Source organism: Physcomitrium patens, chromosome 15, assembly GCF_059467195.1.
Source record: "Physcomitrium patens ecotype Gransden chromosome 15, ASM5946719v1, whole genome shotgun sequence".
Classification (NCBI taxonomy): Eukaryota; Viridiplantae; Streptophyta; class Bryopsida; order Funariales; family Funariaceae; genus Physcomitrium; species Physcomitrium patens.
This window is the reverse complement of record NC_143424.1, coordinates 5,699,889-5,713,246: the sequence shown is the minus strand read 5'-3', so window position 1 is coordinate 5,713,246 and position 13,358 is coordinate 5,699,889. Positions and strand designations below refer to the sequence as shown.

At 37.9% G+C, this 13,358-nt stretch overlaps 2 long non-coding RNA genes and 1 other non-coding gene across 3 annotated transcripts; 2 read left to right on the top strand and 1 right to left on the bottom strand.

The window, feature by feature from the left end:
• Positions 1-1,504: 1,504 nt before the first annotated feature.
• LOC149987720 (uncharacterized) lies at positions 1,505-6,820 on the top strand. Its single transcript, XR_016506608.1, has 3 exons — positions 1,505-2,671; positions 2,798-2,872; positions 4,040-6,820. It is a non-coding gene; the product is annotated as an uncharacterized LOC149987720 (long non-coding RNA).
• LOC112292934 (uncharacterized) lies at positions 6,310-8,412 on the top strand. The gene is made up of 3 exons (XR_012219010.2): positions 6,310-6,449; positions 7,095-7,150; positions 7,672-8,412. It is a non-coding gene; the product is annotated as an uncharacterized LOC112292934 (long non-coding RNA).
• TRNAQ-CUG (transfer RNA glutamine (anticodon CUG)) lies at positions 8,118-8,189 on the bottom strand. The gene has a single exon. It is a non-coding gene; the product is annotated as a tRNA-Gln (tRNA).
• Positions 8,413-13,358: the final 4,946 nt, after the last annotated feature.

Sequence of the window (13,358 nt, the reverse complement as noted above, 5' to 3'; positions counted from 1 at the left end):
AGAGTCTATATAAGGCAAAAAAGAGTATAAATGAGAATGTAATTGGCATCACCAAACCCAACTTCTTTCTACTCATATAGAAGCTCCAAATTCCATTCAAGAAGTAATAGAAAGGGTTGATACTTAAGAATGGCAAAAAATAATCAATACTGAAATTACATCCTTAAATAAGAACAATATATGGCACATGAAAAATTTACCTCTTAATTGAAAACCAATCAATTCAAAGTGGATTTTTAAAATGAAAACTAAAGTTGATGGAAGTATTGACAAATATAAAGCAAGGCTAGTTGCAAGAGATTTCACCAAAGTTCAAGGTATTGATTACATAAAGACATACTCTTTTGTAGTCAAACTTAATTCTATCAAAGTTCTTCTTGATTTAATTACTCAACACAATCTGAAAATACATCAACTAGATGTTAAAACAATAATTTAAAATGATTTTATAAAAAAAGACATCTATATAACTATTCTTGAAGGATTACCTTCTACACATACTAATAAGGTATGTAATTTAAATAAATCCCTATATGGTCTTAAATAATCATCTAGAGCATAGTATCAATGATTAGATCAATACTTAATCCTTCACAAATACCAATGCCTTGAATTAGATGCAAACATATACATCAAAAGAAAAAATAATAAGGATTTTATTATAATTATAATCTATATTAATGATTGTATTCTTATCAGCAACAAGCTTTCTTTAATTCAACAAGTGAAAGACATTCTCCAACAAGAATTTGACATGACTAATGAAGGAAAAATCCATTATACTTTAGGCAATACCATACTAAGAAATAGAAAATTAGGATTGATCATCCTTTATCAAGCCAAATACTTAATAAATAAACTTAATGAACTTAATATATTGCATTCAAATCCATTAAGTACCTCAATTTAGCTAAGAATTTGTTTAAGTAATGAAGACTATATTACTTTCTATGATTACCCCTATTCTCAAATTGTTGGCAGTTTAATGCATACCATTGTTAATTCTAGACTCCATTCTGCTTATGCTATCAGCAATTTAGCACAATATCTCTCTAAACCAAGACCTACACATATTCAAACTTTGAAAAGAACTATAAGATATATAAAAGGCACATTAAACTTTGGAATAAAATATCAACACTTATTTCAAGATAATATTCTCCATGGTTATTTTGATGCTGACTAGGTATGTGATAAGGACACCTGTCCCTCCACCTCTAGATTTTGCTTCTTATTGGCTAGAGGAGTTATCTCTTGAGACAACAAGAAACAACAATTTTTTGCTTTATCCTCTACAGAATCAAAATACATGGCTTTAACAAAAGCAATAGCTTAAGCCATGTCGTTGAAAAAATTATTATATGAACTTGGATTCCCTCAACATACACCAACTACTATATATTTAGATAGTCAAAGTACCATTGCTCTTAATGAAAATCTCAAATATCACTCTAAGAGCAACATGTGGAAACACAATACCATTTTGCCAAAGAAAAGATCCTTTCCAATATATGCCAACCATACAAATGACAGCATATATATTTATAAAATCTCTTCCTAAAGAGAAATATTTACAAAGCTTATCACAATTAGGCATGTATTAACTTCCTCTAAATATAAAATAAGCAAACTATTCTACAATCATTCAAGCATTCTAGTCTCTTCCAAACAATACAATTTTATAAAATATAAATATTTTGAAATATTATAGAGTGGGAGACAATCTAGTAAGATAAATCACTCCAAATCCATGACATTTCAATATACTAAAGAAAATCTATCTATCGATACTTCTAGGAGAAAAATTAGACCCTTTGTAAGCTTGCTGCATAGTTCATAGTCAAGATTGCCACAAGGCCCGTAATAGAATCCACTACGGATCTTGCAGCTAAGCTTACTACGAAGCCCACCTCACGGCCACTTGTAGGATCTATCGCATGGCCAACTATAGGATCCACCGCAAGGCCAGCTATAGGATCCGCTGTAGAAGGCACAACTAAGCTTATTGCGGAGCTTACAATAGAGCCTCCAACCAAGTCTATTGGAGGACTTGTCGTCAAGCTTGGTATGGAGCCCGCCGCTGCACTTATTGTAAATCTCGACAATGGGCTTGTTGCAGAGCTCGCTATCAAGGCAATTGTATCTGCGGCCGACTCTGCCTAGATACCTCCTTCAAAACTTGTTGTTGTGCTTGCATTCACAACGCCTCTTCCAACAACAGAACAATGAAGAAACAACAAAAAGAAAAACAAAAAATGTGTGGACAACAAATAAGAAGCAACAAGCAAACACAAGTCAATAAAGAAATACATATCTTCTCAGATTTGAAGAAGCAGTGGGAGAGCTACGAAAGAGCTTCGCAACAATGCAACACCAAAAAGGAGATTGAAACCCTATATTTCTCACACATATCTGTTTTCAAAATGGATAAAATTTTGCTATGGATGAAATTCAACTCAAGGATGAAGATTAGTATACTAGTGGGAGTATTGGGAGAATTATACTATATAGTACATGAGTTGCTTGTATAGAATACTATCTACTTTGTATTGACCTTACACCAAGAGTTGTGACTCTTGGTGTCACCCTTGTACACACAATATATTGTGTATCAATTGATCATATTAATAATAATGTTGTTTCCAACAGAGTGCATATGCTCTAATAAAATGTAACCACAATTCTACATTTTTGAGTTGTTTGTGGTGAACTGGGTAACTGGCCGCTTTAAGGTACTCTGATTGTCACAGAAGCTCGTTATTGGATCTGATTCGTGACCATGTATATTCGTGGACAGGGTGCAAAGCCAGATGGATTCGCAAATGCCCTCCAACAGTGCCTTTGCCTTGCGTCTGTGGAGGAAACTGCCACGGTATTTATTCATTTATTTTTGATGACCATGAAATTGGGCCTCCTGCAGACTTAAATACCCAATCCGTTATCGACTTCCTGTCAATGCGGTAGTTATCCCAATCTGAATCTGTGTGTCCGATGCTGGTGGGACTTTCATGATTTTTGTAGTAGATGCCGAATTCTAACGCCCCTTTGATATACCGGAGTACGTGGTTAGCAGCTTTCAAGTGTGGAACCCGAGGGCTTTGCATGAAGCGACTCATAACACCGGTTACGAAAAAGATTTTCGGTTTTGTGGTAACTAGGTAGATGAGAATCCCAACTAACCTCTGAAACCGTTTAGCATCAACTACCGATGAACACTCTTCCGCTCCTAATTTTAAGCCCACGAGCATAGGTATTGATGCCGAAGTACGTTCTATCATATTAAATTCTCGTAAAACCTGTAGGCAATGGGATTTCTGGGTTAAGAAGACTCCGTTCCGGAGTTTATTAAATTCGACACCAAGATATAGTGCCACATTTCTGAGATCCGTCATCTCAAAGCGCTTCATGAGTTGTTTGAGTTGGTTAATTCCTCCAAGGATTGATCCAGTCAACAAGAGATCGTCGACATTTAACATCAAGATGATAGTACCTGTGCTGTCGGTGATGTGAAATAGACTGTTGTCCGCCTCTGTTCGGGATAGTCCGAGTTCTTCGAGGAAGGAATTTTTCTTTTCAAACCAGGCTTTTAGTGCTTCGCGGAAGCTGTGTTGAGGGATTTTTTCAGTTTAAACACTTGGTTCTGAGTAGACGAAGTTTTGAAACCTTTGATTACCTCTATATAGATTGTTTCATGTAGGTCACTATTTAAGAAAGCTGTTTTTACATCAAGATGTATCAATGGCTAGGTGTTGCTGGCCAAAAGCGCCACTATAGATCTTACTGCTTTCCATTTGGCTACTGGTGCAAAACTTCGAAATCAATCTCCTTTGTTGGAAATCGCGGGCGGCTAGTTTGGCCTTGAACTTTTGTTTAATTTTGGGCCCAACTTTTGTTTTATAAACCCATCGTGCGGTGACGGTCGAGATGCCTTGTGGTTAGTCATAGACTTTCCAGGTTTGATTTTTGATCAAGGTCTCTTTTTTGGAGTCCATGGCTTTTCGCCATCCAGGGTCTGAATCTGCCTCTTGGAATGTTATAGGGTCAGCAGGCTCAGTCGTGACTCCAAAGAAGCAATCAAGTTCTATTGGAGTGATAAACTCGACAAGGTTCGCGGTCGAGAAACAATCTGAAGGAGTCGCTGTTTGACATAAGTACGTGACACTGTCGCGCAATCAGGTGGATGGTTGTCGAGTTCAAGAGAATTGAATTCTGAATTGAGTCTCTTATGAATGAGTGGTTTCTGAGTCTAGAATCCCAAGGTCGGAATCACTTGGGTTAGGGGCCAACAGAGGTTCGACTTCGTGTTCATGTTGAGTGCACTAGGGTATGGTCCAGATTCATGTCCATCCGCAATCTCAAGCGTAACGGGAGGGTTTGTTGACGGATTTTCCAAGTTCTGAAGTAGAGAAGACTCATCAAAGCAAACGTTCCCAGAATATAATGAGTAAATGATCGCTCGGAATCCATACCCGGTATCTCTTTGTCTTGTCATCGTAGCCAAAAAACAGTCCCGGTTTGGCTTTAGATTCAAGTTTGTTTTTATCCTTATTGCATATCTATTCGTAAAGTCGAGATCCATAGATCGGAGAAAAAAAAATTCAGCTTTTTCCTAAAGAGGTGTTGGAAATGAGTTACCTGGGAGGGATTGACAATGGCCGATAAGCGATTTATGAGGAACGCGGCTGTATTGACAGCTTTGGTCCACAAGAAACGCGGGGTTGCTGCTTGTAGGACCATGCACCTTGCTGTTTCGAGAAGTTTTCTATTAGCGTGCTCAACAACTCCGTTCTGTTGGGGAGTCGCAGAATTCGTAAATTGCCGCCACATTCCAGTAATTTCGCAGTAGTTGTTGAACTCAGTAGATGTGAATTTGCCGCCACAGTCACTTCAAAGAGTATGGATAGTGTGGTTGAGTTTTAATTCGACCATAGTTTTGAAAGTTTTGAAATTCTAAAGTGTGGTAGACTTTTTTTGTAAAAATCGCACCTTTATATAGTGGCTATAATTGTCGACGATTACAAATATATACACGGAGCCCCGTAACGCAGGTGTAGACATTGGCCCGCATAAATCCAGATGAAAAAGTTTGAGTGGTTTTGAAGCCCGACATTTGCTGTGTTGAAGGAATGATTCTCTGGATTGTTTCTTAGATTGGCATCCGGGACATACTTCACTGTGGATCGGCATGTAGGAAAACCCAAAAGCCATATGTTTTGCGGTGAGTGTGTGTAGTCCATCATATCCAATATGGCCTAATCGGAGGTGCTAGAGGCAAACAATATTGATATTGGCTTATGCAAGTCTCGTTGTGACATAAAGATTGCGGGCTTGTAGTTGATAGAGGTCGTTCCGTTTGTTGCGAATGCCCTTGACTGTGATCTATTTATGGTTTTTACTATACAGTATACATTGGTGATCGTCAAAACAAGCTACAATTCCTCTGTCAGTAAAGGAGCCAATCAAGAGCAAGTTCTTCTTCTGTCCGGGCACGTACAAAACTCCATGAACATCCTCTATTTCCCCAGATGGTAAAGAAAAATGGACATTACTTCTACCAGAAATTGGGTGGATTTGACCGCCCACAATCTTAATGTTGCCACTGTACTCATCTAAGGTAGAGAAGTTGCTACGGTTGCCACTTAAGTGTTGAGTTGCACCTAAATCCAGGTACCAACCTGAGTCGGGGCTGCTCACATCAAGGGAGAAAAGTGCGGCTTCGAACATGTCATAATTTCCATCATCTGAATCAAGAATTTCTGTGACTATACAATTGTCGAGTTCAAGCCAGTTCCACTCACCCTGAACTGCGTTGGCGGAGAGACATATGCCGAGCTTTGATCTCCTGTAAGCCTCAAGTTTTTATATGTTAGCAAGCCGCTCCAGACCCGTCTTTAGGGTGTCTCTATTGCCGGCAATCGAAGCATTTAATGCTTCGGTTCTTGAGTCCGTTGCTTGTTCCTCGGAAGCGACCGTGGTTGCGAAAATGTTGTTGTTGATTTGGGCGGTGGTCATGAGAGAAGTGTGTATTGGATTGAGGCTATTGAGCGCCTCAAAAGTAAAGGACTTTGGTATCGATATTTGGTACAAGAAGAGATTGTTTACTTCCAAATTTGGACTGTCTTCTGTTCTTTTCGAGCATGAGGGGGGCCTGTAACTGATCCAATGTTGAGAATTTTCCAGAACTAGTGTAATTTTGCGGCTAGTAGTCAAATGTGTTGGGCAAGGATTTCATTACAATCTTTGCAAGATCTGAATCGTCAATTTTTACTCCAATGGCTGTCAACTGAGCCAACGTCTGCTTGAACTGTGAGAAGTATACTTATACGCCTGAGACTTTGGAGAAAGAGATTAGGGCCAAGCAGTTTTTGAGGTCGAACTTGCGACTATCATTGTTGACCTCGAAGGACCTGCACAAAGAGTTCCACAGGGGTTTCGATTCTTGACACCCAGTGAGTTGCAACAACAGAGTGGGCTTGATGGACAAAGTTATAATGTACATTAGTTGTTCCATGTTATCCTCATCATGTTCTTCTCTCTTCAAATTCCATGCTTGTCCACAAAATATATACTAAAGTTTTTTTTTTTTTTGTTTTTTTTTTGCTATACAAGTAATCAGATACTTTCAGATATAGAAGTTAAAAGAGCCTAATAACTTGACGTCCTTTTGTACTAAACTACCCTTAGATATGATGATTCATGTGAAAGATAATGATTTTAAGTGAGTAGAGATAGGTAATGTTTTGATGGAGCTTAATACTACAAGTATTGGAGTAGCTTAGTAACTTGACATCTTTTTATACTAAACTATCCTTGGACATGATGATTCACGTGAAAAGTAATGCTTTTAAGTGAGTGGAAATAGGAAATATTTTGAAAGAGCTGAATACTACAAGTATTGGAGAATAGAAAGAGATGGAATAATAGCGAGTTTGCAACCTTGTTCTAATACCATATCAAGAAGCATTGTCTATAGTATGAAGAAGTAATCGGAGACATCATATACATATCTTTATAATCCACTTTAGATATGTATGTTAGACATGTGCTTGGTCTTACACTGTATGACTAAGATTAATAAATGAAAATGTTTACAGAGTTATATATAATGTTATCCATCGAAGTCGACATGCAGGTATCAACAGGTGCTAAAGTAAATGCCCCACTTAGATAGCTTCTTTCTTATGTGCCATGGTTGAGAACACTGCTTTAAATGTCTGCAAGTATTTTTGGCTGGTAGTGGTTTTGTGCAAGGCTTTATGGAATGGTTCTATCTGCTTTTTTCACTAAAAATAAGATCAATTTTCTTTTGATCTTCCATATTTTTAATATATACAGACATCTGCATATGTGATTATCTTTCTTTATGTGAGGTAGATAATATACACCTATCAGAAAAGATCTTCTATAAAATGTATGTATTTGAAACTGAATTAGTATTATTATTAGTTATGAAAAAAACAAAACATGGTTATATTTATAATACTTGCTTCAGAATAATGTGTGTAAAATATTTCTTCACAAAAATGTGTCATAGTGTTCAAAACATAGTTATTATAATAAATTTAGTATTGATTAAATTTCATTTTATTCTATCTCAAATTTTGATAATTAATGTTCATCAGGTGTAATAATAATTTTTCTTTTCTTTTTCTTTTTCGTTACATACAACAGAAAATGAAAACAATTGCACAATGTAAGCTTTTATAAAAAGAGACCTTCGACGTTCCAGCGTCCGTTGTGAAGGGGTCGGGTGAGGACGAGCCACAGTGACTCTCCAACCAGTGACTTTGGGTTCACAATCCTCCGGAGGCGGAGGCATCGGGATGGAGCCGCAGAGCGTGAGGCAGGATGCTGAGCACAGGGATGTTGGAATTGGGTACGGGCGGAGTCGTGCAGCGCAGGGTGCATGGCGGGCGCGGAGGTGGTGTTGGCATGACAAGCCGGTGGGGCGTGGGATGAGTCGGCAGGAGGACCGAGGTGTGAGATGGTGGAGCAAAACAGCGGCACAACGCGGCGCCTGGAAGCCATCGGTGGGGACTGACGGGATCGGGGAGACGTGGGGAGGCAAGAGGGAAGGCAAAAGGGAAGGCAAAAGGGAAGGCAAAAGGGAAGGCTAAAGGTCCCGGCGAGATTTGAACTCGCGTTACTGGATTCAGAGTCCAATGTCCTGACCGCTAGACTACGGGACCCGCCGAAGTCAGATTGCCAGAAGAATCTGCTGATCGAGCGGCTGGATGGTGTTGACAGGCGAGACGCATGATTTAGCGCGCACGCACCGCGTCTCACCACTTCGTCCTGCCCTCCTGCATCACGCCTCAGTTCCTGCCCCACCCGCTGCTGTTGGGAGCTCCCGGCTTGGTACGCAGCAGTGACACGTTGAATCAGCTGCGAGAAGCACCATGCCCCACTTTTCCAACAGGTGTCTGAAGAAGTGATGTTTCCGTGCTGATCGATGATGCAAGGCTCAAGTCTCCCCCCAAACGTGCAAGGTAAGAAAATAAAGTAGATTCATAGCAAAATATTGAGAAAACTATAATAAAACATGTCCAAGACGTATGTGGAAACAAAAGGTTAAATAAAAGAAGGGGTATAAGTGATTGCATCGGCCATGAACGGGAAGGTGTGAACAACAAAAGAGAAACATACACTTCATTTCACTTCATTGATGATGTTCCTGGTTTATTTCCACACATAGCGGGGATCGAAGCGGAGGCAGATTTGTTAGACAAAGAAGCACTAACAACTTCACTAATAATCTACAGGATTAGTTTTGCAATAGAAAGCTGCTAACCAGAGATGAATACAATACACACACACACAATCTAGTGGCTGAATCTCGAATTTTTGTGTTTGTTGATGGTATTGACTGCAAATTGATTTTGATCGAATGTGTCCAGTTTTCCTACAATGGAATTCTGTATGGTGCATTTTATGCAATGGTGTAGCAACATTCTTTGATTGCAACAAGGAATTGTTAATCAACTGAGCAGCAGCAGGTACGTAGGACATGCTTGGAGAGGAGCCCCGCACAGACCCTCATTGCCAGGACGGAAGGTGGACTCAGCCTTGCCGCTCAATGCTGGAGGAATGCGGCTTGAGAGATGTTTCCCTGATAGAGAAAGTTGCACATTAGCCAGCCTTCCATACTGAGTAGAAATGCTGAACAAAGCTCCTAGAATGATATTATTGCACGTTATGTGCAAGCCAAAGTTGGAACATTCTTAAAACCTACATACTTAATGAGTCTCCACCCTTCTCCTGGCCAAAAGTGCCGATTGCATCGCAAAGCTCTGCACATATATTCAATGTCACAGTGGGAATGTCGAATATGTTCACAATATTCACCATCTTTAAGTGAACAATGAAAAACGAACGCACCCACAAGAGTGAGGTGGGATGCGGGAGAGGAGAAGGGAGAGAAGGACGGGGTTGCCCTCAGCATTCTCGGGCAGTGTCTCGAGCAGAGAAATGATTCCTTCGGCACAAAGGGCGGGTTGCCCTTTGCAGTCATAGAGTGTGGGATAGAGTGACATTTGACAAAATTAATCATCTCATGGTTTGGACGTGTGGCTTTAACAAAGTTGAGGTGTGGCTTTAACAAGTCTCGATATATATATATATATATATATATAAAAGAAGAACAATTTAAAGTAGACATGTGCAATATTGATGTATACATGTCAATTTAACAAGTCCATAAACAAGTCTATATATATATATATATATATATATATAAAAGAAGAACAATTTAAAGTAGACATGTGCAATATGGATGTATACATGTCAATTTAACAAGTCCATAAATAAGTCTATATATATATATATATATATATATAAAAGAAGAATAATTTAAAGTAGAAATGTGCAATATGGATGTATACATGTCAATTGTGTAGTAGGATAAATTCAAGAAGAGAAAAATATATTAATTTAATGTATTAAAATTTTAGGATTTTGACTTTTAACTACTGATAAATTTTGATCAATAATTATTTTTTTATAGAAAGTATTTAATAAAGAAATTAGCATGCTAATATTTTCCAAATTAATATTCTTAGATGTTTTAAAGGTATCAAATGTAAATCTTTGGCATCTATACAATATAATCATAATTAGCCTTAGATATCAGATAATTTGGACTCTATGATTTTTAAGTATCTAATTGAGTTGGACCTTTTGAGCTTGATATCACAAACATCAATATTGATAATAAGAAGGATATAAGGAATTAGATAGAAGTATATAAAAATAAGTTAATTTGATAATATCTTAGTGAGAAGCTTCTTATAAGCTTTATAGATGTAGATTTGACTTAATAAGTATTTATAGGTGATTGATAGGTTGAAAACTAAAACAATAAAATTAGCCATGTGTTACAAGGTAGATATTGTTGAAGTTACTTTAATATCTATACTATATCATATTTATATTCAAGGTCCACCTTAAGTTTTAAAAAATAAAAATTATCTTCCTTGAGAAATTTAATGGTATGTGATCAAAGTTTCAAAGATTTATCAATTAAGTATTGTAAAATAAGTAGTTATTTTTGGAATATAGATACCTAGTGTATAGTGTAAACAAGGATAGATAACTGTTGAAAAGGTGGTTCAGCAGGTAGAATGGATGAATAGTCAAGAAAAGTAGTTATCATCTGTAGTATAGGAGTTGGTATCTCGGGGTAGTATAAGGAGGATGGGAGAGGGGAAGAAAATGCCAGTCTGCGATAGTACTGAGCCGGGGATAAGCTTGGTGCTATCTCTTCTTCTTAGTTTTTTTGTTTTTTTTGTGTTAGTGTTGATTCTAGTGAAGAGAATCGATTTAATGAATTAATGTTTGATTTACAAAGTTGTTTATGGATCACTGTTTATCAATTGTTGTGAAAGATTGAGGACGTATGGAAGTTTCCAGTCACTGTTTATCGCAAGGTTGTAAGTTTAGTGGAAAGGAATTGTAATCAAAGGAATTGTCTTGATTAGATTATGTAGATTGGAAGTTGTTTGTTCCAAGGTTTGGGATATGCTTGTATGTTCGTGAATTACACAAGGTACTGAAATCGTTGTCGTGGATGTTATTGTATTGATATGAGAGAGTGGACAGTAGGAGGAAAAGCTAAGTATTCTTCAGTATGGTAAGCATTCAGCAGTAGCAGTTAATTGCGTGATTCTAACAATTGGAGCTCATATACATGGTCATTCCCCGTATTCGAATCTCCTTATACGGATTTATTCTCGGAAGTTTCTTCCGGAATAAGTAAAACGAGCAATCACATTTTGGCGCCGCTGCTGAAGATTGACAACATTATTGAATGTTAGGAATTAACTATCGAAGCAGTAAAGGAGATTAGGAAGCAAACTCAGTAGAAATAATGAAAGAGTATGATTATTAAGAATGAGAATTTAACAACAAAGAGAATAAAGTAATCAAAGGAAAGAACAAAGTGATCGAAAGCAAGAAATTTATTGCGTAATGAGCGAGATTACAAATTTAAAAAGAAGCATCGATAAAGTTGGATTAAGCCGTGGTTGCATGCCTGTCGACATATTCGATCGTACCTAGAAGATGATCGACTACTAATATTTCAAAAGTACATACCATTAAAGAAATTACTAAGAGCACTCTGTTAGGGACATAATCCTTAGAAGCTTCTTAGTTGGTAGAAGATGTTAGGGACATAGTCCTTAGAACCTTCTAGAGATAAGTTTCTAGAACCTTCTAGAGATAAGTTTCTAGAACCTTCTAGAAGCAAGTCTCTAGAACCTTCTAAAAGCTTCCTAGTTAGTAGAAGTTACTTGAGAAGCTTTCTAAATAGGAGTATATATTGGAATTGAGGCTGAAGAGTTCTTCAGTCTCGACAACACATCTCTTCAAGCTCTAGCTCACTTCTCTGGTGTTGTTCTTATATTCATCTGATTAATCTAATTCTTGTCAGTTCTTCTTGAACTTCTTATTAGATCTCGAGTCTGCATTTCTGTGTCCGTGATAGTTTGTAGAGACTTCACTCACCTCAGATATCAGAGCTAGTTTCTTCCTCATTAGAATGTGGATTATCTCTCTGCTTGGAAGTGTACTAGCATTTTAGAGATTGTGGATTATCCTCCTCTAAACTTATACTTCTTTTTTTACAATATTGGAGTCTTATTCTTCTTCAAGACAACATACGGTTCTCCACGCCCCAACTATATCGGCAAGCAGCGTGAATTCACATTCAGAGGTAGAAGACATGCAAATTGATGCGGTACGTGTCAAATTCCTTACTCTAGAAGAAAAAAAGCGACGTATGGAGGAAGGTCTATACTTGTATTGCGGTGAAGTAGGCCACAAAGTTGGAAACTATCCCAAGAAGCAAAATCGACGTATTTTCAGGACTAGGGATGCGTTTATTCAGGAAAACGAGGATGCCTAGCCACAATAGGAACCGTGCGACTGGACAGTGAAATATTGCAACAACAACCAGGTTCCTTTCTTTCCGCTCAACCTACCCTTTGCTTTACAATCTCTTTGCTTATTGGCCCTCAGAAACTGAGAACCTTAGCATTATTAGATTCAAAAGCATCTGCTTGTTTCTTAGACGAAGAACTTGGGAAGCGTCATAAAATCCATTTAGTACAAAAATCCAAACCTGTTCATGTTGAGGTCATAGATGGATGACCTTTATTGTCTGGTAGTGTCACCCATGAATCAAAACTTATAGAAGTAACATTTAAGGGCCATAGTAGTCATATTATTTTCAATATTATTAGAACTCCATCAAATCTTGTTATTCTTGGTCTTTCCTGGTTGGAAAAGCATAACCCATCCATAGATTGGAGGTTGCGAAAGATGACCTTTCCCACAAAACCACCCAAGAGCAAGCCTAGTAGAAAATCCCGAATAGAGAAATCCTTATTCATTGAAGCAAGAGCGTTTATAAGATCGTCCAAGGAAGGCACACCGTTTGTCATTTATGCGACTCCAACTACCGGAGAGAAGATCTGGACAACAAGTATACATGAGTAATATAAGGATTTTAAAGACATGTTTCAAAAGAAGAATGTCAACATGCTACCGGAACACCGACCATATGATTGCTCCATAGACTTGCAGGAAGGAGCACAATTTCCTTTTGGTCCAATCTACAATCTATCGCAGATAGAGTTGGCGGAGTTGCGGAAGTACATCGATAAAAATCTAGCGAAGAACTTCATCTGTCATTCAAAATCGTCAACTGGAGCACCCATCTTATTTGTGAAGAAGAAAGATGGTTCATTGCGGATGTACGTGGACTATCGAGGCCTCAACAAGGAAACAAAGAAGAATCGTTATACATTACCCTTGATTTCTGGTTTCTTAGAGCAACTTGGACATGCAAGGATCTTTAC